Source organism: Ranitomeya variabilis, chromosome 1 (assembly GCF_051348905.1).
Source record: "Ranitomeya variabilis isolate aRanVar5 chromosome 1, aRanVar5.hap1, whole genome shotgun sequence".
Taxonomy (NCBI): domain Eukaryota; kingdom Metazoa; phylum Chordata; class Amphibia; order Anura; family Dendrobatidae; genus Ranitomeya; species Ranitomeya variabilis.
Window position 1 is genome coordinate 810,553,443 of NC_135232.1, and position 25,320 is coordinate 810,578,762.

Sequence of the window (25,320 nt, forward strand, 5' to 3'; positions counted from 1 at the left end):
GGATAATGTTTCCAGTCACTTTGCCACCACCACCCTGTCTTCCACACGGTCAAGTCTCAGTAGCCGTGAGACTGGACCGCATATTCCTCACCTTGATCCTCCTTCCTCCCACCATGCCGAGTGTCCGGAGACAACTGATCCCACACTTGGACACTCCGAAGAGCTGTTCACTTTTCCATTTACAGATTCGGGCCTCTTGCCTGGTCCACTTGAAGCAGGGCAAGAGGAGATTGCATGTAGTGATGCCCAAATATTTGAGCAGCCACGGTAACACAAAGGCAACGGTGGGAAAGTGTCACAAGAGGTGGACGATGATGAGACACAATTTCCAGAAAGTCAGGAGGAGGAAGACGAGGTGGTGGATGATATAGTAACTGTGCCAACCCGGCAGGAAGACATGCAGAGCAAGGACAGCAGCACACAGGGGAGGGAGGCATAGCACCCCAACAGGCAGGAAGAAGCAGTGTGGTGGCTGCAGACAGAAGGCGGGCAACCGTTCTCTGTAACACCAACACGATGGAAGTTGTCAGTACAACTGTTGGGTCTTCCCAAGTCTGGCTGTCTTTTAAAGACTCTGCCGATAATCCCCAAAAGGCCATTTGCACCACTTGACAGGCCAGCCTCAGCAGTGGTAGCAAAACTAGCAGCCTGACCACCGCCAGCATGATCAGGCACATGGCAGCAAAGCACCCGACTTTGTGGGCTGAACCCCAGGGTCCAGGAACAGTGTCTGCTGGTGACACCACTGCTTCTTCCGCTGTTGTGCATGCAAGCCAATCCCCTGTCCATTTTGCTTGTGAAGACGCCTCCTGCCCTGCACCTGTCATTGCACACACTCAAGTAGCACCAACAAGCACATCCACGTCTTTGTCCCAGTGTAGCATTCAGTTGTCCATACCACAGTCCTTCAAACGCAGTTGCAAATACGCAGCCAACGCCTCACGGGCCACACTACTATATTCCCACATTTTGCGACTTCTTGCACTCTAAATGTTGCCTTTTAGGCTCGTGGAGACTGAAGCTTTCCACACCCTGATGGCTGCGGCTGTCCATGGGTACTTTGTCCCCAGCCAACACTATTTCTCCAGGTGTGCCATCCCCGTCTTACACAGGCAGGTGTCCCACAACATTAGCCGTGCCCTCAACAATGCAGATACTGGGAAAGTCCACCTAACCACGTACACGTTTACAAGTGCATGTGGGCAGGGATAGTACATCTCGCAGACTGCACACTGGATTATCATAGTGGAAGCCAGGACCCAGTAGGACCTTGGGATTGAACACGTCCTCCCGACGCCGAGGATTGCGGGCCCTAGGTCAATCAGGGTTTCCCCCCACAGTCTACAGCTCCTGCACCTCATCCTCCTCCTCTTCAGCCTCCATCTTCGAAATAACCACATCAGTCACAAACTGGAAGCATTGCAGCACTGCCTCAGCCAAACGGCAACAGGCTTTGTTGAAGCTAATAGGCATAGTTGACAAACCGCACAATGCTGAAGAGATGTGGACAGCTCTGAAAGAGCAGGGAGATCTGTGGCTGACACCGCTGAACCTACAGCCAGGCATGGTCGTGTATGACAATGGCCGGGACCTGCTAGCGGCTCTGAGGCGAGGCAAGCTCACACACGTACCATGCCTTGCCCATGTGCTTAACCTCCTTCGTGGTTCAGCGGTTTCTCAAAACCTGCTCGGAGCTGCCAGATCTGCTTGTCAAAGTACACCGCCTGTGTGCCCTTTTAGAAAGTCCGCTACATCTTCCGCCACCCTTGCTGTGCTTCAGCAGCGTTTGCAGCTTCCGGCTCACCAACTGGTGTGTGTTGTCCCCACGCATTGGAACTCTACGCTGCAGATGTTGGGAAGGATTTGTGATCAGAAGAGGGCAGTTGTTGACTACCAAAATCAACAAGGCCGTCGGTATTAAGTTCAGACTCCAAAGAAGAGACCTCAGGAGTGGCCATAGATTTCAGACATATGTACCATCCTCCAAAACTTTGAGGACTACACCAAGATGGTGAGCGGCTATGAAGCCATAATTAACGTCACCATCCTGCTTCTCTGTGTTCTGAAACCCTCTCTGCTCACAATCAAAGATGATGAATTGCAGGCGGAGCATGATGAGATGGAGCGTCCACAGTGCCTCCATCTGCCTAATTATTGGGAATGTTCCGTCGGGGGTTCCGTTTGAATTGATCGCGTATTTCAGATATCGCTTCCTATTTTGATATTTAGAAGGCCAAATTAATAAAAACTAACAATTCAGGAATAGTTTTTTTTTTTTTTAAATGCTGCTCCGCATGTGGTATAATTAAAGCCGCATTATTTTTCTTCCTTTTTTTATGTTTTGGCACTTTTACACAATAAAAACTATTTTATAGAAAAAATATTTTTTTTCACATTTTGAGAGCTAAAACTTTTTTTTCGTTAATTGAGCTACATGGCGGGTTGCTTTTTGTTGGACAAGATGACATTTTCAGAGATACCATATTTATTTACATTCGTTTCTTTGATCATATTTTATAATAATAATTTTATTTCTGTAGCGCCAACATATTCTGCAGCACTTTACATTTTAGAGGGGACTTGTGCAGACAATAAAAGACATTACAGCATAATAATAATCACATAAATCAACAGATACAAGGAGGAATGAGGGCCCTGCTCGCAAGCTTACAATCTATGAGTTAATAGGGGAGACACGAAAGGTGGATGGTAACAATTGATTTCATTGTTCTGGCCAGCCATAATGTAAGAAATTGGGTGTTCATGTAATGTTGCGTGAACCTGTTATCAGCCAGAATATGTAAAAGTACTGACACAGAGGGCTATTAAATACATAAAGCGTGTGAGAACATGATACGAGAAACCTGGTTATGGTGAAAATTTTGAAGGGGCAAGACAGGGATAGTTAAATAGATGTGTTGAGGCAGTAGGTCAGTCTGAAGAAATGCATTTTTAGGGCACGCTTAAAACTGTGGGAATTGGGGATTAATCATATTTTCCTTGGGTAGTGCGTTCCAAATAATTGGCACAGCTTGTGGTAAGTCTTGGAGGCGGAAGTGGGAGGTTCTGATTATTGAGAATGTTAACATCAGGTGATCAGTAGCAGAATGGAGGGGCACTGGTAGGGTGGTAGACTGAGGCGAAGGAGGAGATGTAGGGTGGTGTTGAACCATGGAGCACTTTGAGGGTGAGAGTGATAACTGTATATTGAATTTTGGAGTGGTTGGGTAACCAGTGTAATGACTGTCACAAGGTAGAAGCATTGGTGTAACAGTTGGTGAGGAATATGATCCTGGCTGCAGCATTCAAGACAGATCGGAGAGCGGAGAGTTTGGTAAGTTGGAGACCGATTAGTAGAGAGTATTACAAGAATGAATAAGAGCAACAATAAGAGTTTTTGCAGTGGAAAGTGGAAAAAGTCGAATTCTAGAAATGTTTTTAGATGCAGATAACAAATGCGAGCCAATGATTGGATGTGGGGGGTGAATGAAAACTATGAATCAAGTATGATCCAAGACAGCAGGCATGTTGCTGGGGAGTACTGGTAGAACCACACACGTTTATTCCACTTTTTGTGCCGCGGTATGATAAAAAAAGTAGGCAAAAAAAAGATGCTTTATCTATTTATTTTGATGGTGTTAATTAAAGGGGTTAACTAGTGGGACAGTTTTATAGATCATGTCGTTCCATATATATTTATGATTGCCAAGCAGTGGTGATTTCCAAGTAGCATATTGAAGAACACAATCTAAAAATACATTATTTATTCAATTTATCACAAACACAGAGAGCCTGACTTGTGTAATACAAAATATTGCCTTTACCTCCTTTTTTAATTATTTATTTTTATCTACTCTTAGTTTTGGGGAAATAATAATAAATATGAGAGAAAAAAGTGGTGTTGGAAAAAGCAGGTACAACCACTTCTAAAATGTTAGAAGTGGTCCGAACGTTAGGACCTTTTTAAAGGCTTAGGAAGCCTTTGCAGGTGTTTTTGTTAATTATTCTAATTTACTGAGATAATGACCTTTTGGGTTTTCTTTGGCTGTAAGGGATAATCATCAACATTAACAGAAATAAACACTTGAAATAGATCACTCTGCTTGTAATGACTATATAATATACTGTACGAGTTTCACTTTTTCTATTGAAGAACTGAAATAAATTAAATTTTTTGAGTGAGAAGCACCTGTATATAGCCATCTTAACATATGCGGGCCTCTGCACAATTCCTTTTGTTCCCTGAGAAATGTTCATAAGGGGAGTTTGCTTTTAAGTTTTGACGCCGTCCTAAGTAATGAGATTGACTACAATGATGGGATTCTGGTCTTAATTAAAATTTCATTATAGCATTAGTCTGCAAGGAAATACGAAGTGAGTATAATTAATTGAAGCATGTCTGCAAATTCACATTGTCTTTAGGCCAGTTGTGTTTGAAAGTTGATTGTGATTGATAGTTATGATTGCAAAAAGATGAAATCAGATAAATTGAGTCAATGAAATTATGTTGTGTTAGCTGTGCCTTTTCATCATATATCTTGCTAGATTAGCTCAATAATAAGATCATGTTACTGTTTGAATGGTTCCGTTTGGAAAGTCTTCTAATTTGATTTTAGCCTATATAGAGAAATGCATTTAAGAAGCATTGAGCTTATGTAATGGAAATGCAGGTTAAGTGGCTGTAATAAAGTGGTCTTTCCCAGGGTATGTACGGTATAATAATCGTAAGTGCCACCATTTTGAATACCATAACACTAGGCAGTCATTTCCTAAATTAAAGGGAACCTGTCACCCCGTTTTTTCCGTATGAGATAAAAATACTGTTAAATAGGGCCTGAGCTGTGCATTACAATAGTGTATTTTGTGGACCCCGATTCCCCACCTATGCTGCCGAAATACGTTACCAAAGTAGTCGTTTTCGCCTGATGGAGATCGCGGCGGCCATTTTCGCACGCGCGGCATCCCGCGGCCATTTTCCTGAAGCCCCGGGCAGCAGAGCGCTCGATCTGCGCACGCGCGGCCACAGGAAGATGGTCGCCCCCACCGATCACCAGGGGAATAGCGCAGATCGCGCTATGTTCCCTCCCCTGTGCAGTGGATTCTGGACTTGGGCATGCGCACACCACTACGCCACCAACGGAAAACTAAGCAAGATCTGGGGGAAGACACCACGCCCATCTGACCAGACTAGCCTGATTGACAGGCGAAAACGACTACTTTGGTAACGTATTTTGGCAGCATAGGTGGGGAATCGGGGTCCACAAAATACATTATTGTAATGCACAGCTCAGGCCCTATTTAACAGTATTTTTATCTCATACGGAAAAAACGGGGTGACAGGTTCCCTTTAAAGGAGTTGAATTGGTGCTCCATAAGAAGAAGAAATGCAGAATTGAGTAAATATTGTGTCACGCATGTATCTGTCTGTAATATAGCCATGGGTAGGCTGATGTTGAGAGTCCTTTGTACGTCTGCTGATCATATAGCCTGTATTGTTACAGCTTCAAACAGTAACAGGACCACCATGTGTATTTAGGCCATGAATTCTACCATTTAGTGATTGCAGTCAGAGATTTTGAAAGTGATAAGTCATCAAAAGCATAAGATAAATATGATTAGGTTATTAAATCCATTAATTTGCCATTTTAAAGGGGAATAGTTAGTTGTCAGAAATTTGTCATTTGTTTACCTGGGGTAAATGCTGCTGTTCTCCTGAATTTAGCATTGCATTTCCTTTGTTACTGTATCTCTATGTGCCTGTGATATACCCCACCCCCTCTTCCCTGTATTTTTATTTATTATGCTTTGCTTATTAAAGCACTATTAATTCCACCGTTCTTACCTACATTATCGGCACTGTGCCCATTGGGCTTTATCTGGCCCATCATATACTGTATGGAGCATTATATGTGACCCATTCTGTATGGAGCATTATATGGGGCCCATTCTATATAGAGCAATATATGGAGCCCATCATATACTGTATGAAGCATTTTATGGGACTCATTAAACTGTATGGAGCAATATATGGGGTCCATTATTCTGTTTTGAGCAATATATGGGGCTTATTATACTGTATGGAGCACTATGTGGTGCCCATAATACTGTTTGGATGGAGCACTTTACTGTCCAGTTTCTGCGCTATTGTACAATTTACAATAGATATCACTCTTGTAATATAAGAAGTAAGTGAAATCCTTAGCATTGTAGAAAAGCTATATTTATCTGCCGTATCTGTGCATCATAAATTGTGGTATGTCTTAAAGTTGCCCACTGACACTCTTTCACCTGGGGCCCACGAAAATCTGGAGCCGGCACTGAATGTGGCAACCACATATCCGCATCCATCTAAGGTGCGTCAAGCAGGGCTCCTAGGAAAGTGATCAAAGCTACGGCAAGAACATGCTTTCAAGTAGTTCGTCATAAGCCCTCTCCTTGACCTCTACTGGGACTAGGACAATGAATACATTTTTTGCAAAGACTAGCTCTAATACGTACATATCTTTGCTAATATGCACTTGCATGTTTGATCACCCTCATATGTGGGAACATATTTAAGATCACTTACTACATCCCTATTCCTGTATGCATGCCTCCCCCGTTCCATCACTGTATGCCTGCCTCCCCTGTCCCTGCATTGTATGCATGCCCCCGTTCCGTCCCTGTCTGAATACCTCCCCTGTCCCTGTCATTGCATGCGTGGCTCCCCCTTCCCTGTCCTGGTATGAATGCATCCCCATCCCTGTCATTGCCTGCATGCCTTTCCCTTCCCTGTCCTGGTATGAATGCCTCAGTGTCCCTGTCCCTGTATGCATGCCTCCCCCGTTCTGTCCCTGTATGCATTCCTCCCCCGTTTCATCCCCGTATGCATGCCTCCCCTGTTCCATCCCTGTATGAATGCCTCCCCCGTTCTCTCCCTTTAAGCATGCCTCCTTATCCCCTATCCCTGTGTGCATGTTTCCTGTTGAAAAAAATCCTACTCACCTACCTGCGCTCCCTCGGTGCTGGCACTGCATCTAGTGTTGGCTGCCGGCGCCTGCCTGCAGCTCTTCCTGCCGAGCGGTCATGTGGTACCGCTCATTAAGGTAATGAATATGCGCTCCACGCCTATGGGAGTGGAGACGCGTCCATATTCATTACCTTAATGAGTGGTACCATGTGATCGCTCGGCAGGAAAAGCTTCAGGCGCCAGCTGGAACGAAATGCAGTGCCAGCAAAGAGGGCGTGCAGGTAGGTGAGTATGATGTGTGCTGGAAGTCGCCGGCTCCTGGCACCCGCTGCTCCGCCTCCCCTCCCCCGATGGCTTTCTGAACCGTGACTCGAGTATAAGCTGAGGGGGGGCATTTTCAGCACAAAAAAAGTTCTGAAAAACTCGGCTTATACACGAGTATATATGGTATTAGTTGGGGAAATTAAATTACACTTTACATCAATAGAACAGTTTAGAAGCTGTCCAGTTGACAACAATTCAAATATAAAAATGATAGTTAATGGAATTTAAAGGGAACCTGTCAGCAGGATTGTGCAGAGTAACCTACAGACAGTGTCAGGTCGGCGCCGTTATACTGATTCTTGGTTGATGAAATCCATCCTGTGATTGTTGTGTAATCTTTATTTTCAGTTGTGAGTTAATGATATGCCCATGCTCCGGGGCGGCCTGTGTGGGGTCTTCATGTGGTGCTCGATTAGGTATTCATACTGCAGATTGCTGACTGGTCACTGATCCCTAGTTTACATAATGAATATTATATATACATATTGAAAAAAAAAAAGCCCTTCTGCAGGCAGGCGCCAGCCGTGGTACCTGTGCTGCAGCATAATCGCATGTGTACTGTGTATATAATTATTGTGGTTGAGGTTCTCCTGCTATTCAAAAAAAATTAAAATCCATTTGAAATGGCGCCTGCGCAGTAGCTATCGGTGTATATATATAGAGGTGATCCGAGCTACTTGTCATGCATTGGTGGCGCCCTCTAGCTAGAGAAAAAAAAATATTACTCCAAGATGGCGCGCGCCTGTGCAGTAGCAGCAATCGAATCACCTCTATATACACCGATAGCTGCTACTGCGCTGGCAAAGTGGGCGCCATTTTCAAATGATTTTTTTTTAATATCAGGAGGACCTCAACCATATTAATTATATGCACATTTCACATGCGATTATGCTGCAGCACAGGTGACACGGCTGACACCTGACTGCAGAAGGTTTTTTTTTTTTCAATATGTATATATAATATTCATTATGTAAACTAGGGGGCAGGTCAGTGAGGGATCAGTGACCTGTCAGAAGCCATACACACGAATAGCTAATCAGAGCACCACATGAAGACCCCCCCGCAGGCCGCCCCGCAGCACGAGCATATCATATCCTCACAACTGAAAATAATGATTAAACAACAACATAAACAAACATAAAATTGTGAGGTGCACATGTACCGTCATCTGGCAGAAGTTGCAGCCCATGGTGATGCCTTCCCCAACCGAGGAGACTTGGCTGCAGGTTGCAGCAGGCTTTCAGTCTGTGGCCAATTTCCCAAACTGCATAGGTGCAGTCGATGGTAAACATGTGAGAGTGCTGAAGCCACCACGATCAGGATCACGCTTCTTTAATTATAAGAAGTATTTTTCAGTGGTCCTGATGGCGGTGGCTGATGCCCATTACAAATTTGTTGCCATTGACGTTGGTGCCTATGGTAGTACTGGTGATTCTCGGGTGTTGCGAACGTCACAGATTGGGATGCAAATTCTTCAAGATGGCGGAACGCTCCCAGCCCCAAGACCTTTGCCGGGTTCCACACATCCAGTGCCCTTTGTGATGGTATCGGATGAGGCGTTTCCCTTAACGACAACCCTGCTGCGCCCATACCCACGAAGGGGACTGAATGCCCGGCGGAGGATTTTTAATTATCGGCTGAGTCGTGCACGCAGATATGTGGAATGCACCTTTGGGATCATGACTAGTCAGTGGAGGATCTTTCACACACCCATCCAGCTGGATACTGACACCGTTGACACTGTGATTAAGGCTTGCTGTGTACTCCACAACTACGCTCGTGAGTACAACACTGACGTAGATGTGGAGTACCAGCAGCCAGTATTTAATCCAGTGGTCAACGTGGGTCTGGGAAGGCCCTCCAACTCGGGGGTGTGTGTGTGAGAGAATCCTTCACTGACTACTTTATGAGTCCAGAGGGTGCCGTGCACTGGCAATACTCCTGTGCTGGTGTTGGGCAGCCTGATCAGCAGGGAAGGATGGAAGAACATTAACCGACCAATAAAAGATGGCAAGATCTATACCAAAAGCTAGAAGAAGTCAAGATCCCTATTGATCTAATTCAAGATCGATATTCAATTTTTATTGTAATTTTTTTGGGGAACCAAAAAATTATTAAATTTTATTTCTGTTTAATAAAAAAATATTGTTACTTTAATGTTGTTATTTTTCAATCAAATAAGCAGCTGCTGCAGTTGATGTGCCTGCAGCAGCTGCTGGACATGCGGCACCAGGAGAAGCTGTGGTAACGGATGGAGAAATTGTCCCTCCCGCTCCCGAGGAAGTGCCTGCTCCATCAGTGCCTGCTCCATCTTCAGAGGTGTCATCCACAAGAGGCGGGCTTGAAAGGTTTCCCTCAGTCCTGTGTGAGAAAAGGAAAAAAATAATTAATTATGACCGCTGCGGAGGAGCAACATTTTTGGAACAGCATAAAGGCTGCTTAGTCCAAAACGCTGTTCACTTTTTTGCATGTGTGCTGATAATGCATGTTTTCATTTAACACATGCGTTATCACCACATGCTATCCAAACAATGTGCTAGTTATCTTGCGCAGTGCCAACACAAGAAAAATAGACACGGTGTGGTGCCATAGCTCTCACAACTCCATCTTTGTAATCATAGTGCAGACATGAATTTCTGAAAATCCACTCTTCACTATGGTATAACATCTGGATGCTGTGTATTGAACGCTGCGGCAGGAGACAGCGTTCAATACGCAGCCAACTGTGCTACACCACATGGCAACATTGATAAGGCTACATATATATTAGTGGTATATAACCTACCTCCGCAAAGTCCGGCTTGTGAGCAGGAATTGCAGCTCATCATAAAATGGAAAGGTTTTGCGGCTTGGTGATGATCCACTCCGGTCACATGAATTTATAAATTTGTTGAACCGGTCCCGAACAGACCTCCATCTTTGTTTGACATGTTTTTCTAAGAAAAAAAACATTATATATATATATATATATATATATATATTTATTTATTGTCAAAGTAAATTTATAATAAACTCTAATAATAATCGGTAACATTATAATTACCAATTTCCAATTGGTTGGTAATGGACAGGGAATCCCACTCCGGATAAAGGTCCCTCAGAATCTTGGTCCAGCAATGGTCACGGAAATATTTGTCCTTGTAGGACACTTCAGCGGCATCCCATATAGCTGGTATATCGCGAACCTACAGTGAATAGAATAGTGTCATTACATACTATATCCAACTGCTAAGTAATCTTAAAGGGAACCTGTCACCCACAAAATCGAAGATGACCTAAGCCCACCAGCATCAGGGGCTTATCTACAGCATTCTGTAATGCATTCAGTAATGCTGTAGATAAGCCCTCGATGTATCCTCAAAGATGATCAAAAGAGGTTAGATTATACTCACACAGGGGCGGTAACGGTCCGATGGGCGTCGCGGTCCGGTCCAGCGTCTCCCATCTTGTTGTGATGACGTCCTCTTGTATTCACGCTGCGGCTCCGGCGCAGGCGTACTTTATCTCCCTGTTGAGGGCAGAGCAAAGTACTGCAGTGCGCATGCGCCGGGAAAGGTCAGAGAGGCCCAGCACCTCCGCACTGCAGTACGTTGCTGTGCCCTCAACAGGGAGATAAAGTACACCTGCGCCAGAGCCGCAGCGTGAATACAGGAGGACGTCATCATAGCTAGATGAGAGGCGCTGGACCGGACCGGACATTTTACCTGTCATAGTGTTAACATTTTAAAAATTGTTGCAAGATACGAACACGGAAACACGCACAGCACACAGACACAGAAGCAGACACACGGACATCATACGGATCCCACACACGGGCCCCGAAAAAAAAATTGCGTATGGATTCCTATATTTTTAGGCCAGAAAGGCTAGGCAGACAGCTGTGGGCCAATATTTGTGGCCTGGGAAGGGGTTAAAATACCCCTGGCTGTTCCCAGGCCATGAATATTAAGCCCACAGTTGTCTGCGTAGCCTTTCTGGCTCTCAAATATAGGGAGAGCCCCCCCCAAAAAAGTGTTGGGATCCCCCCTATATTTTTAGGCCAGAAAGGCTACGCAGACAGCCGTGGGCTTATATTCATAGCCTAGGAAAGGGGCCATGGATATTTGCCCCCCCCCCCCCCGGCTACAAATAGAAGCCCGTAGCCGCCCCAGAAAAGGCGCATCAAAAAGATGCGCCAATTCCAGCACTTAGCCCCTCTCTTCCCACTCCCGTGTAGCGGTGGGATATGGGGTAATGAGGGGTTAATGCCACCTTGCTATTGTAAGGTGGCATTAAGCCTGGTTAATAATGGAGAGGCGCCAATAAGACGCCTATCCATTATTAATCCTATTAAAGGGTTAAAAAAACCACAGACACTAGGAAAAAATATTTTAATGAAATAAAGACACCCACTTTTTGACAAACCCTTTATTATACACTCAATCCACCTGAAGACCCTCGACCTGCAAAAGAAAAAAAAAAAACAAACCAAATTCATACTCCCTGGCCCTGTCCGCAGAAATCCCATAACGAGTGTCCCATGAAGATCTGCCATGGAGAACAGACACATCCGGAGATGTGTCTGCTCTCCACGGCTGCAGCAACACACTGACAGGAGCTCCGGCTCCTGTTGGTGTGTTACTGCGCATGCGCGAGAGTTTACCGGCGTTTATTGACCCCAGTACTCTCGCTTTACGGCACTACTGCGTGGGAAAGTTCACACGCAGCTCTAGTGCCATAAATAGAGCCGCCGGAGCCGCTGAACTCCGGTAAAGTACGCGATACACTGCTAGGAGCTTCGCTCCTGGCAGTGTATCACCGGAGAGCAAGCGATCGGCGTGGGACACTCATTAGGATATCTGCGGACAGGGAGTATGGATTTGTTTTATTTTTTTTGGACTTTTTCCCTAGGGGACCGATGGCTTTGCGTACCAGTGTGCTGTATGGTGAGTATATACTCTGTTATATGTTGTATGTACTGTGTGTCATGTATGTTACGTGTATTGTATGTGTTTGTGTTTTGTGTTACTTACAATTGTGCTAAGTCGCCGGACACAGGGACAACTCTCCCATCCTAATACCGGATGGGAGTAGTAACCCCATACGGCGACTTAGCACAATTGGGTGGCACTATCATCGCATGGGGACACACACACACACAGACAGACGCACACACACAGACTTCACACACATATACACAGACACACATACAGAGATACACACACATACATACCAAGTTGATCAAACGACCGACATCGATCCCCATGCGACGATATGCCTCCATGATGACAGCCACACTCCGCCCACGCACTTCCGCCCACGCACTTCCGCCCACGCACTTCCTCCCGCTTCCCCGCACTTCCTGCTTCAGCGGTTTCTACACCCAAAACCGCAGAAAACCCGCAGATATTTTTTCTTCTGCGGGTTTTACTGCGGGTTTGACCCTCACAATGGAGGTCTATGGGTGCAGAACCACTGCAGTTCCGCAGAAAGAAGTGACATGCTGCGGAATGTAAACCGCTGCGTTTCTGCGCATTTTTTTCTGCAGCATGTGCACAGCGGTTTGCGGTTTCCATAGGTTTACATGTAAATGTAAACGCAATGGAAACTGCAGCAGACCCGCAGCGGCAAAATTGCTGTGGTTCCGCGGTAAAAACCGCAACGTGTGAACATGGCCTTAGGGTATGTGCACACGCTGCGGATTTGACGCTGCGGATCCGCAGCAGTTTTCCCAAAGTTTACAGTACCATGTAAACCTATGGGAAAAAAAAAACGCTGTGCACATGCTGCAGAAAATTCCGTGCGGAAACTCAGGGATTATTTTCCGCAGCATGTCATTTCTTTCTGCGGATTCCGCAGCGGTTTTCAGCCAGCACCAATAGGAAAGTTCAGTTGAAAACCCGCAGAGGAATCCGCAGAAGAAACCGCGAGAAAATCCGCAGTGAAAACCGCAGTGGTTTTCCACTGCGGATTTTCCAAATCCGCTGCGGAAAAATCCGCAGCAGAATCCGCAACGTGTGCACATACCCTTAATATTAATAGTTTTAGATTGTATATAAAAAAATTACATTTGACCAAAAAAATTGAGAATTACCCCAAAAGTTAAAAAGTCTTTATATTTTTTAGGTTACATAGTCCTTTCCTAAACACAAAGCAATTGTCATTGTACATTGATTAAAGAGTGTCCAAATCTAAAATTAAATGCAAAGTATAATAAAGGGAATTTGCTCATCAGTTGGAAACGTACTTCCATGAGTTAAATGTATTTTTTATTCTTAATGAATGACCTTCATGATCTTTATACTTTTGAGCAGCAGCTTTTCTTCAGAAGCCATGCGGTCCCGGAATTACATGCCTTAGTTTTGGTTAAAATGGATGGATTTTTCTGGTCAGAGACAGTGAAGCCACAGGAATGTTTCGTTTTATGTATGGGTGTACTTTTTTTTTAACAGATCTTTATGAAAGTTACTAAACTTTGACATTATAATTTACTTGTACCAAGGGTCATTATGTCATGGGAGGTGTACTTTTTTGCATGCAATCTACTTGCACTAATCAGTGTATTTACCGTATTTTCCGGCGTATAAGACGACTGGGCGTATAAGACGACCCCCCAACTTTACCAGTTAAAAAATAAAATCTTCTTAAAAGTCGGGGGTCTTCTTATACACCCTATGTCGTCTTATAGGGCCGGTGAATATGTGCCTTTTGGGGGGGGGGAGTGATCCTGATGAGGACGAGGGGGCGTCTCACAGGAAAGTGAGTATCCCCCATTACCTTATCATAGCGCTGCAGCGTGGGGTCTCTGTGCTGGGAGCGGCGGCTGCTGTGCTGTGCTGTGCTGTGCTGTGCTGTGGCGGCTCCTCTTCTGCAGTGTGGGGCCTCTGGTGCTGTGGGGCGGTGGCGGCGGCGTATCTTCATACAGTCGGGGCTCCTCCGGCATCTCAAAGACTGGAAGCCCCGCCGGCAACTCCATGGGTACAATGCGGTCAGGTGGCCTCCGGGAAAATGGCCGCTGCTCAGATTCAGATCTCGTCCCGAGATCTCGGGAGACGAGATCTGAATCTGAGCAGCGGCCATTTTCCCGGAGGCAGCTCAATAGGTGCGATGCGGTGGCCCGGCCGCTGGGGGCTGCGCATGCTCAGATTCAGATCTCAACGAGATCTGAATCTAAGCAGCGGCCATTTTCCCGGAGGCCAGCGCATTGTACCGATGGAGTTGCCGGCGGGGCTTCCAGGCTGAGATGCCGGAGGAGCCCCGACTGCATGAAGATACGCCGCCGCCGCCGCCACCACCGCCCCACAGCACCAGAGGAGCCGCCACAGCACAGCACAGCAGCCGCCGCCGCTCCCAGCACAGAGACCCCACGCTGCAGCGCTATGATAAGGTAATGGGGGATACTCACTTTTCTGTGAGACGCCCCCTCGTCGTCATCAGGATCACTCCCCCCCCCACCCACCATATACACCCGGCGTACAAGGCGATTCCCGGCGTACAAGACGACCCCCGACTTTTAAGAAGATTTTCAGGGGTTAAAAAGTCGTCTTGTACGCCGGAAAATACTACTTTTGCCAGAGGAGACCTACTAAAAGAAATATTAAAAAAGGCTGGCAGAATATGTGAAACCGTTTTGAATAACTGGTTATTACTTCTTAGCATTACCGGACAGAGGTCTGCGGCTACATTACGTACGTTCTGCCTGTGCTCAGGCTTAGATCAGATTATTATTATTAGTGATGAGCGAATATACTCGTTACTCGAGATTTCCCGAGTACGCTCGGGGTCCGCCAAGTATTTTTTAGTGCTCGGAGATTTAGTTTTTCTCACCTCAGCTGAATAATTTACAATTCTTAGCCAGCTTGATTACATGTGGGGATTCCCTAGCAACAAGGCAACCCCCACATGTACTTATGCTGGCTAACAGATGTAAATCATTCAGCAGCGGCGCTAAAAACTAAAACTCCATGCACTAAAAAATACTTGGCTCTGGAAAGAAGAAATAGAGCAGCGGTTGGATGTTTCACCAGTAATGCTGTTTTGTGACTGGGCTAAAAGTTCCTTGTTGGGGATAAAAACAAGAAAAATCCTTGATCTGTTAATTGGTGCAGGTGCCAGCGGTGAGAAATGAACCAATCAGCAAGTTATCATCTATCAAGCAGATAGATAATACTTTGTTTTCACAAGACAACCCCTTTTAAAGCTGGATTTACACTTCCAAAATTCATGGTGCTTGCATGATCTGCGATATCCGGACCGACCATAGGTTGTCTTATCTGCCTCAGACATAGGCTGTTGAGGAGATCGCAAAGTCAGTACCTACTTGAACCGTGAATATCAGGTGTGTGAAATCAGGTTAAAAATGTGCAATTAAGCACTTTTATTATTAACTTAACCAATTATTACTGTATGGAACATAGCACTTGTTTAGGTAGTTTATTTTAATTACCGTAGTTACTTCTGGTTTCATCATATTAAAAGGAAATACTGAACAGAGTACAGTTTATATAATACTAAATACATATATATATATATAAATATATGTGTGTGTGTATATATATATATATATATATATATATATATATATATATATATATATATATATATATATATATACACCGTATATATATTTCCAAGCAGTGCACTATAATGAATAAATTTGTTGTAATTTGCAATTAAAAATAAAGAATTGGGTAATAGTAGCGTGTACAGTTATCGTTATTGACTACTATCCCAGTAAGTTACTTCTGCTTGCTATAATAGCCATTGATCATTGCTGTAAATATTTTGTTGTGCATCCATATTTCCAAAGCTGCCCCTTTTACAATTCCGAATAGAGCAGCATATTGCTTGCCTGTTGCAGAGCGTGCTTGGACACCCGCCGGGCAATACAAATACTTGCAGAATTGATTCCACTCTTTGATATGTTTTCCACATGAAAGAAATGCAGGTGATATTGAGAGCAAGTCTGGGCAATGTATATGTATATGTATCATATGCTGTGAGCACGAAGTGTATATATGAACACACCTAAACAGTCTAGAAAAACGAGCTCTCATATCACATCTATAGGAAGTGGGAATTGCCTGCAGTTAAATGGCCATCTCTTTTTCTTCACTAACATAGGGTAAATGTATCAAGTGTGATATGTGAATGTTCAGCTTTACTTTTGTGCCGTACTGTGTCCATTGTAACTTCAGCGCTGGTTACATACGTCTGTATGAAAGGTTATGTAGCTCCGGTAAAGCATAGAACAGTGGAACCATAGCATTGCAGTGTACTGTGGAATACCTGGACTCTTACCACGTCCAGGTATTCTTCTTCTTTCTGCATAGACTATGATTTCTATCTTGGCAGCCCAGGTCTTGTTTACATAGGACAATGTGCTGCTGAGAACATCACAGGAGATTTTACAAGGTACAGGAGGGCATCACAGGAGATTTTACATGGCAGGCGTGAAGATGTCTGAAGACCTCCTTCCCATGGTAACCGATCGGCACCCCATGATCGTGTCATGCTGGGTACTGGTGGCCATCAGAAGTGACAGCCACCCTGTTGAATCCTCTTACATACCACTATCATACTCTACAGCGGCAATTATGTTTTGAAGCTGACCCTATCTCATCAGCTATTGGCTATAAGCTGGCACCCGTGCTGCAGAGAGCTTGCTCAGCTCCTGTGCCGGCTCCATGCAGAGATATGGCTGCTGTCTTTAAGGCCATAAGTAGTGTTATGGAGCAATGGTGTTTAATGGTATATGCCAGAGCTGGTAACAATAGATTGGTGAGGGGCAGGTTGTGGACCCCCACCAATGTGATATTCATGACTTATGTGAAGGATATGTTATCAGTATCAGTGTCATTAGAAATAACAGATGTCCAGAATACAGTTCTAAGCGGAATCAGTAGGGGTATATTTATACTTACCCACATTTCTGATGTATATAAAGTGTGTATATTACGGTGTGTCCATGGTAATGTCTGCCACACAATTTTTGTCTTGCACACAGCAGTAGATACTGCTGCTTTATCATTGCTCTATGTCTTGTGACTAAGCAGTTATCCTGGGTAATCCGTACACTGATGACGGTCTGGTATAGAGACCGAAACATTTATAGAGATTTCTGGATTGCTGGTTCTCATTAACTTTCCACCTTTCATCACTTTTAAGTGCCAAGTTTCGTACATATTATACTTCGTGACCAGGGAGACCTGTATCTATGGCATGTGAAATATGCCGTAAGCTAAGATGGGAACACCCATTTGTTGAAATGCAATAGTAGAAATGCCTCTTCCCCTTAGCACCCCCCAAGCCCACCTAACTAACATCTACCTTTCACATACCAAGACCCTTCCATAATTCATTAGTGCTTTGGCTAAAAAAATATATAGAATTGCAATACCACAAATGAAATGCATCTGCTTGACTAAAAAAATACCCCTTAAAGGGATTGTCCTTAGGATAGGTAAATCCACCTCCAACATTCAGCTGTTAGTAGCTCTGAGTCTAAGCATTGAATGGTGCTGAACAGCACGACTGGATAGGTCATCAATATGCTGTGACTCCTTTAAAAGGGTTGTAGGCTTTCTGGAATGTGGGCCTTAAACTGTGTAAAATGCTTAAATTAATAAACTCACCCTCCCTGAATCCAGGGCAGCCTCCGGTCCTGGTGTTTTGGCTGCAGTGCTGCTGCCATGTCAACATTGTGTCGCCACTCTAGCCAGTCACTGAGCTCTGTGACGTCACCGCTGCAGAGAAACATCGGGACTGAAGAAGCGGGGGGGACAAAGTCTGGACATGGAGAGGGTGAGTACCTGCTAAGTTTATTTTAGGTATTGTACACAGATTAGAGCCCACTTTCCTGGAAGCCGACAACTCCTTACGTGTCTGCTGCTTGATTTGGCAGTTGCTACGTGTGACAGGATTGGTGTCGCGGACTCCTTGCCTAGGTAACCAGCCACTCTGACACTGCAGGTTGGTCGGTAACCTAGGCAAAGAGCAGTAAGTAATAGAATTGAAAATCCCTCTGTTCTTGAGAGCAGGGAGGGTTTTTAATAAAGGGTTAATTGCAAAGTTCCTTGTGTTTCCTAAACTGTTGCTATTTTAACCATTTCAGAACTTGAGACCCTCACTTTAACCTTTTCCCCAGTAGAGCGCACAGGCTCAGTAGCTGTGCCCGCACCATACTTAGCAGGTGCCTGCTGCAACATCTGCTAGAAAACTTTACACCCAGCATATAAATTGTTACATTGATGTTAAAGTGCATCCCTTTGCTTTAGGTTTCTTTGTTTTTTTTACTGTTGCTGTATGCTCTTTGCTTGACAGGGTAAAAAAAAGCCTTGTAAAGGAAGTGATCTGGTTTAGACCAGTTATGGAAGGAACACACAGACCCGTCCAGTGACTGCGCGCCTCTCCTGCCAGGGCCTGTGAACAGCTCCAGTGTACTTAGACGCCACGTCACAGTGGAAAAGAAATATTCCTACAATGAGCTATTAAATTCCTGATCTATTTGCCTGTATCTTATATTTAGCGCACATTTCCATTGCAGCTCGGAGTGCCTTCAGGTGTTAGCATGCTCATCTGTGCACTGTCATAATCCGCCCTGTCGATGTGCCATGCATTTAGAGAACTGCTAGATCTGCAGCAGAGAAAACCACTTTTAATCAAAACATCAGCACTCTGTAATGTATGATAAATCACTGGAATGAGAGTCTCTACCCCTGTATCATGCTGCTCTCAGATGGGGTAGCAAAATCCTAGTGACAGATTCCCTTTAAATTGCTAGAACATATTTCATGATTTGATTACAATTTCTAGATTTTCCTTAATTCTTATAAAAAGAAATGTGCATCTAAAGAAGTTCTCCCATGATTTTTGGTCTCATTAAATCTTTGTATATGTGCATGTAGTGTATCCAGCGGTGTTCTGCTCATCTTCTCGGTGACATCACCACATCTTAGATGTTTCCATTTTTTTATCTTCCTTTTTTTCCTGAAGGATGCTTGTTTCTGATCAAATAAAAGGAATCCAGGAAGGATACATAGTCTAAGGTACCTTCACACTGAACGATATCGCTAGCGATCTGTGACGTTGCAGCGTCCTGGCTAGCGATATCGTTGAGTTTGACAGGCAGCAGCGATCAGGATCCTGCTGTGCCATCGTTGGTCGGAGCAGAAAGGCCAGAACTTTATTTCGTCGCTGGACTCCCGCAGACATTGCTGAATCGGCGTGTGTGACGCCGATTCAGCGATGTCTTCACTGGTAACCAGGGTAAACATCGGGTTACTAAGCGCAGGGCCGCGCTTAGTAACCCGATGTTTACCCTGGTTACCAGCGTAAACGTAAAAAAACCAAACACTACATACTTACATTCTGGTGTCTGTCCGCCGGCGCTGTGCTTCTCTGCACTGTGTAAGCGCCAGCCGGAAAGCACAGCGGTGACGTCACCGCTGTGCTCTGCTTTCCGGCCGGCCGGCGGCCCTGCGCTTAGTAACCCGATGTTTACCCTGGTTACCAGTGAACACATCGCTGGATCGGCGTCACACACACCGATTCAGCGATGTCTGCGGGAGTCCAGCGACTAAATAAAGTTCTGGCCTTTCTGCTCCGACCAACGATGGCACAGCAGGATCCTGATCGCTGCTGCGTGTCAAACTCAATGATATCGCTATCCAGGACGCTGCAACGTCACAGATCGCTAGCGATATCGTTCAGTGTGAAGGTACCTTTAGTCATATTCATCAGTAAACACAGATCACGAAAGGAACTGGGAAGCCTTCCAGTTTGCATCCTTGTGTAATGGATCCCAATAGACTTGAATAGCCGAGTGTGAGCCGCAAACATGGATCAGTATAGAACCTGATTTTCACAGATGTCTGAATAGATCCACACGTATCTGTATCTGTGTGTAGCCTATAATATACTTACAAATGTAATCATTTTGGGATTTATTGTTTTTATTAGTAACTAATACTTTGCCTATCTTGAGTCCCATTATTTCTGCTCCATTGTGTTTGTGTAGTTGCAAGTAACAAACCATATATCCTCAAGGGGCATGTAGAATATTTTGTTGTCTATGAAAGTTCTACTTGAAATATAGAAAGCATTTTCTTGTGAGCTTATATAAAGTACCGTAACTTGTAAAATAACGAATGCGTTCATAGTGTCTTCAGTAAAATCACAAACACTTGTGTGATTTAAAAAAATGCAATGAATACCCCAGGCTTCTAGTGCATACTACAGCATAGCCACACATACACAGTATTGGAATAGTAGTAGGTGTAAGGGTTCCTATAACCCCTTCACAACCTTGGGGTTTTCTGTTTTTGTGTTATCTGTCAATATGGCCGTGTGAGGGCTTGTTTTTTTGCAGGACAAGTTGTACTTTTAAATGACACTATTGGTTTTACCATACTGGAAAATGTATTTTTTTTTTTTTTTACCATGTTCACTAAATGCTAAAACTCTAAAACTGCCGGCCATTAGGATTCTCCAGGTCATTGCGAGTTTGATGTATGGGTTCTTTTTTATTTAAATCCAAAGTTTGCAAAAAAAAAAAAAAAAAACAAGAAACACCATTTTCTGAGACCTCCTGATGAAGGGACGAAAAGCGCGTTGGGGCGCTTAGGAAAACCACGCTGGTCAGATCACCTTTCCATGTAAGTGTTTATCTGATATATTTTCATCTGACCCTTTAGGGATGTAGGTGTCTATTTTGTTAGGACATCACCAGGGTTATAATTGAGAGTAGCACTGTGCACTTTTTTCATGGATGGTAGATTGGACTGGCGTTGATGTATTTTCCTATATTTACCAAGTAGTGTCTTGTACTAATATACCTGTTGGTATTCGATATAAATGTGATCTAGTGATTTGGCTACATGCTATTGTAGTTTTGTTTAATAAAGGTATTTCTTTTTATAGCACAGTATACTGTATTTTCTTGTGTGTGATTTATACTTTGGTCAGTTATATGTGCCGTCATATGCTAAGGGGATTTTGTGATGTGCTAATTTTCTGAGACCTGTAGTGTCTCCATTTTTTGTAATCTGGGGCTATATGAGGGCTTATTTTTTGCGTACCATGCTGACGTTTTTATTGATACTATTTTGGGATAGATACGATCTTTTGATCGCCTGTGATTGCATTTTATTGCAATGTTACAAAAAAAAAAAAAAAAGTTTAGATTTTTTCTTTTCTTGTTACGCCATTTACTAACCGGATTAATTCTTCAGATTATGATAGATCGGGTGTATCTGAAATCCTCAATACCAAATATGTGTATGTTTGATGATTCTTTTTATTGTTTTATTTTGAATGGAGCAAAGGGGGGTGATTTGAAAATAAATATATATATATGTATGTATTAGAGCAGCACAAAAAACACAAAAGTGAAAATAGAAAAATAGAGTCGGGTGCAGAGCCCCCCAGGCATAGACCAAACCTCAAATGTAGGAATCCAAAAAACGGAGGCAGCACACCATTAGTTGTGGAATAAGCAGGAGCTGCTTTTATTAGCCCATCTCGGCAACGTTTCGGTTCTAGTGGATGTGAACCTTTTTCAAGCTTTTTTTGGCTTGAAAAAGGTTCACATCCACTAGAACCAAAACGTTGCTGAGATGGGCTAATAAAAGTAGCTCCTCCTTTTTCCACTACTAATGGTGTGCTGCCTCTGTTTTTTTGGATTCCTATATACAGGACAGTGCAAAAGTTTGGACACACCATCTCATTTAAAGATTTTTCTCTATTTTCATGACTATGAAAATTGTACATTCACACTGAAGGCATCAAAACTACGAATTAACACATGTGGAATTATATACTTAAAGGGAACCTGTCACCCCGTTTTTTGAAGATGAGCTAAAAATAGCGTTAAATAGGGGCAGAGCTGGGCGTTACATTAGTGTCTTTGTGTGCCTTTATAACCTACCTAAGCTGCCGAAATACCTTTGTAAAGTCGCCGTTTTCTGCTGTCACTCACGCTGGTCTGGTCATATGGGTGTGGTGACAGCGCTGTTTCTCCCCCAGAAACCTGCTCATCATTACGTTGGTGGCGTAGTGGTGTGCGCATGTCCAAAGCGAAGATCCGCTGCCCAGGAGATTCAAAAAAGCGCGGTCTTCGCTATTCGCCATTTACCAGTGAGCGCGGCCATCTTTCCTGTGGCCGCGCGTGCGCAGATGGAGCGCTCTGCTGCCCGGGGCTTCAGGAAAATGGCCGCGGGATTCCGCGCGTGCGCAGATGGAGATCGCGGCGGCCATTTCCTGAAGCCCCGGGCAGCAGAGCGCTCCATCTGTGCACGCGCGGCCACAGGAAAGATGGCCGCGCCCACTGGTAAACGGCGAATAGCGAAGACCGCGCTGTTTTGAATCTCCTGGGCAGTGGATCTTCGCTTTGGACATGCGCACACCACTACGCCACCAACGTAATGATGAGCAGGTTTCTGGGGGAGAAACAGCGCTGTCACCACGCCCATATGACCAGACCAGCGTGAGTGACAGCAGAAAACGGCGACTTTACAAAGGTATTTCGGCAGCTTAGGTAGGTTATAAAGGCACACAAAGACACTAATGTAACGCCCAGCTCTGCCCCTATTTAACGGTATTTTTAGCTCATCTTCAAAAAACGGGGTGACAGGTTCCCTTTAACAAAAAAGTGTGAAACAACTGAAAATATGTCTTATATTCTAGTTTCTTCAAAGTAGCCACCTTTTGCTTTGATGCAAAGAAGTCATCAAAGCAAAAGGTGGCTACTTTGAAGAATCTAGAATATAAGACATAATTTCAGTTGTTTCACACTTTTTTGTTAAGTATATAATTCCACATGTGTTAATTCATAGTTTTGATGCCTTCAGTGTGAATGTACAATTTTCATAGTCATGAAAATACAGACAAATCTTTAAATGAGAAGGTGTGTCCAAACTTTTGGTCTGTACTGTATATATATTTTTTATAATTTTATAAACTTTTTTTTACTTTGCTTCGATAGTCTCCCATGAGAGACTGGATGCTGCGATCATCCGATCCCCTGTGCTTCACATAGCAGGGCTTGAGTCCTGCTATGTGTAGCGAAAATGATTATCTGCAGGGTAAAAAATGTAGAATTGAGAGTCCTCAGTGGTTGATACCTTTTAATGGCTAACTGAAAAGATATAGATCAAAAAAGAAGGCAGCACTCCATTTTCCAAGTAGATATAGGATTTACCATATTCAAATCCACATGTCAGGCACTGACATGTGGATTTGAATAAATCCTATATCTACTTGGAAAATAGAGTGCTGCCTTCTTTTTTGATCTATATTGAATGTGGACGACCAGTGGACAGGTTGCCTGGAGGCTTTGCACCCAGAGATAAGTTTTACCAGTGTGCTGTTCCATTTTTTACTATATTTAACTGAAAAGATAGTAACAAACTGCAAGCTTTCGAGACTACTCATGTCCCTCTCAGAAATTCTGAATTTCTTTTAGTCTTTGCCTGATGAAGAGACCTGAGTAGTCTCGAAAGCTTTCAATTTGTTACCATCTTTTCAGTTAGCCATTAAAAGGTATCAACCACTGAGGACTCTCAATTCTAAACATTTTTCTATCTACTGGCTAACACGGTACCAAGATACATATCTTTCCTGTATCTGCAGGGTGGCGCTTATAGCAGATCGGCAATGACAATCACATGGGTCGCTTGCAGACCCTGGGTTGTCATGCCAACCCATCGGCGCCCCCTGGTCATGTGACACGTTTTGATAATTGGGCCGCTTTGTGTTCATGCAGAAATTTGACAATCGGTGATGGTGTATCCTGGTGATAAAGCAATTATTTTATGAATGATTTCCTAAAAACTACAGCCAGAAGACCAGTAGACATCACTGAAATTAAGGTCTCTGACCCTGGAATATGCTGCTGTCAAATTAGGTATTGAAAACCTGGTGACAGATTTCTTTAACACATATCGGTTCATTTAAGCATAGAAATGTTGGCTATGCAAAAATACTCTTCCTCCTCAGTTTAGTTTGACAGCTGTCATGTATTCCTAACTGTTGGATAGTTGGCTATAGAATCTCTATCTCTCAGAAGAACGGGGTCCCCTAGACCCCATTCTACCAGACAAAGTGGCAAAGGTGGTGGTTCTCACATTTTGATGTTTTTGGTGGTAATTACGATATCCAAGCATGGACATGAACACCTGTATATTTAGTCTGGATTTGGTTGCCCCACCTAGCAGAATGGAAGCTTGTAGAATCTCTAGTAGGTTATAAAATCACTTGGTAGAAATGTATCTTGGTACTAAACCTTTGTCCTCTACTGTCAGTGTTCTCTAGACATTGTCCTGAGCTCATTCAGGCATGGTAAATACCAGAACTAACAGGGCCAGTAAAGTAATGCCTGCTTTGAATTCATACCTGTTGACTTGAAAGATTGGCCGCATATTCGACAATGAGAGCAATTTATTTATTTATTTTACTTGCTTATATAGCACCATTAATTCCGCAGCGCTTTACAGACATTATCAACACTGTCCCCATTGGGGCTCACAATCTAGATTCCTTATCGGTATGTCTTTGGAGTGTGGGAGGGAAACGGAGAAACTCACGCAAATACTGGGAGAACAGCAATCAACTACGGTAATACTCCGTAGTAATACTTTAGTTATTGTTCTTTGCACTGCAGAAATAATCACTTTTGAATTTGGTCCCTCATACCTGTGAAATCGTCAGGGAGGCAGGTCTTTCCCCCCTCATCCAAACGCCTCCCAGCCGTCACTCTGCGAGAATGGCGCCGCCTCCTCGGCGTTATTCAGTTGTCCAGGCGCCTGCGCCGTCATATTCTGCCTTGGGCATGCTCAGTTCGCGCTGCCCGACAACTGATATCACTTGATGTCTTGTTTACTGCGCCTGTGTGCACACGCGACACGAGATCTCTTTAGCTGCATGTATTGGAGCTAAAAAAATCATTTTTGTAATAGTGCAACATTTTTAATTAAACAATCTGCCTTTTATAGCCGATGTGATATGCACTTTTAATTGACGGAATAAGTTAACTGAGAATCCAGCAGTGAGCTTGTAATGAAGTCTGACAG

At 44.0% G+C, this 25,320-nt stretch overlaps 1 protein-coding gene and 1 long non-coding RNA gene across 5 annotated transcripts in view; one reads left to right on the forward strand and one right to left on the reverse strand.

Moving 5' to 3' along the window:
- The window catches only part of BMP2K (BMP2 inducible kinase), a 335,672-nt gene that overhangs the window by 73,543 nt on the left and 236,809 nt on the right, over positions 1 to 25,320 (forward strand). The window lies entirely within an intron of this gene.
- On the reverse strand, positions 8,291 to 10,459 carry LOC143769754 (uncharacterized). The gene is made up of 3 exons (XR_013214480.1): positions 10,317 to 10,459; positions 10,059 to 10,209; positions 8,291 to 9,634 (listed from the first exon to the last, which is right to left on the reverse strand). It is a non-coding gene; the product is annotated as an uncharacterized LOC143769754 (long non-coding RNA).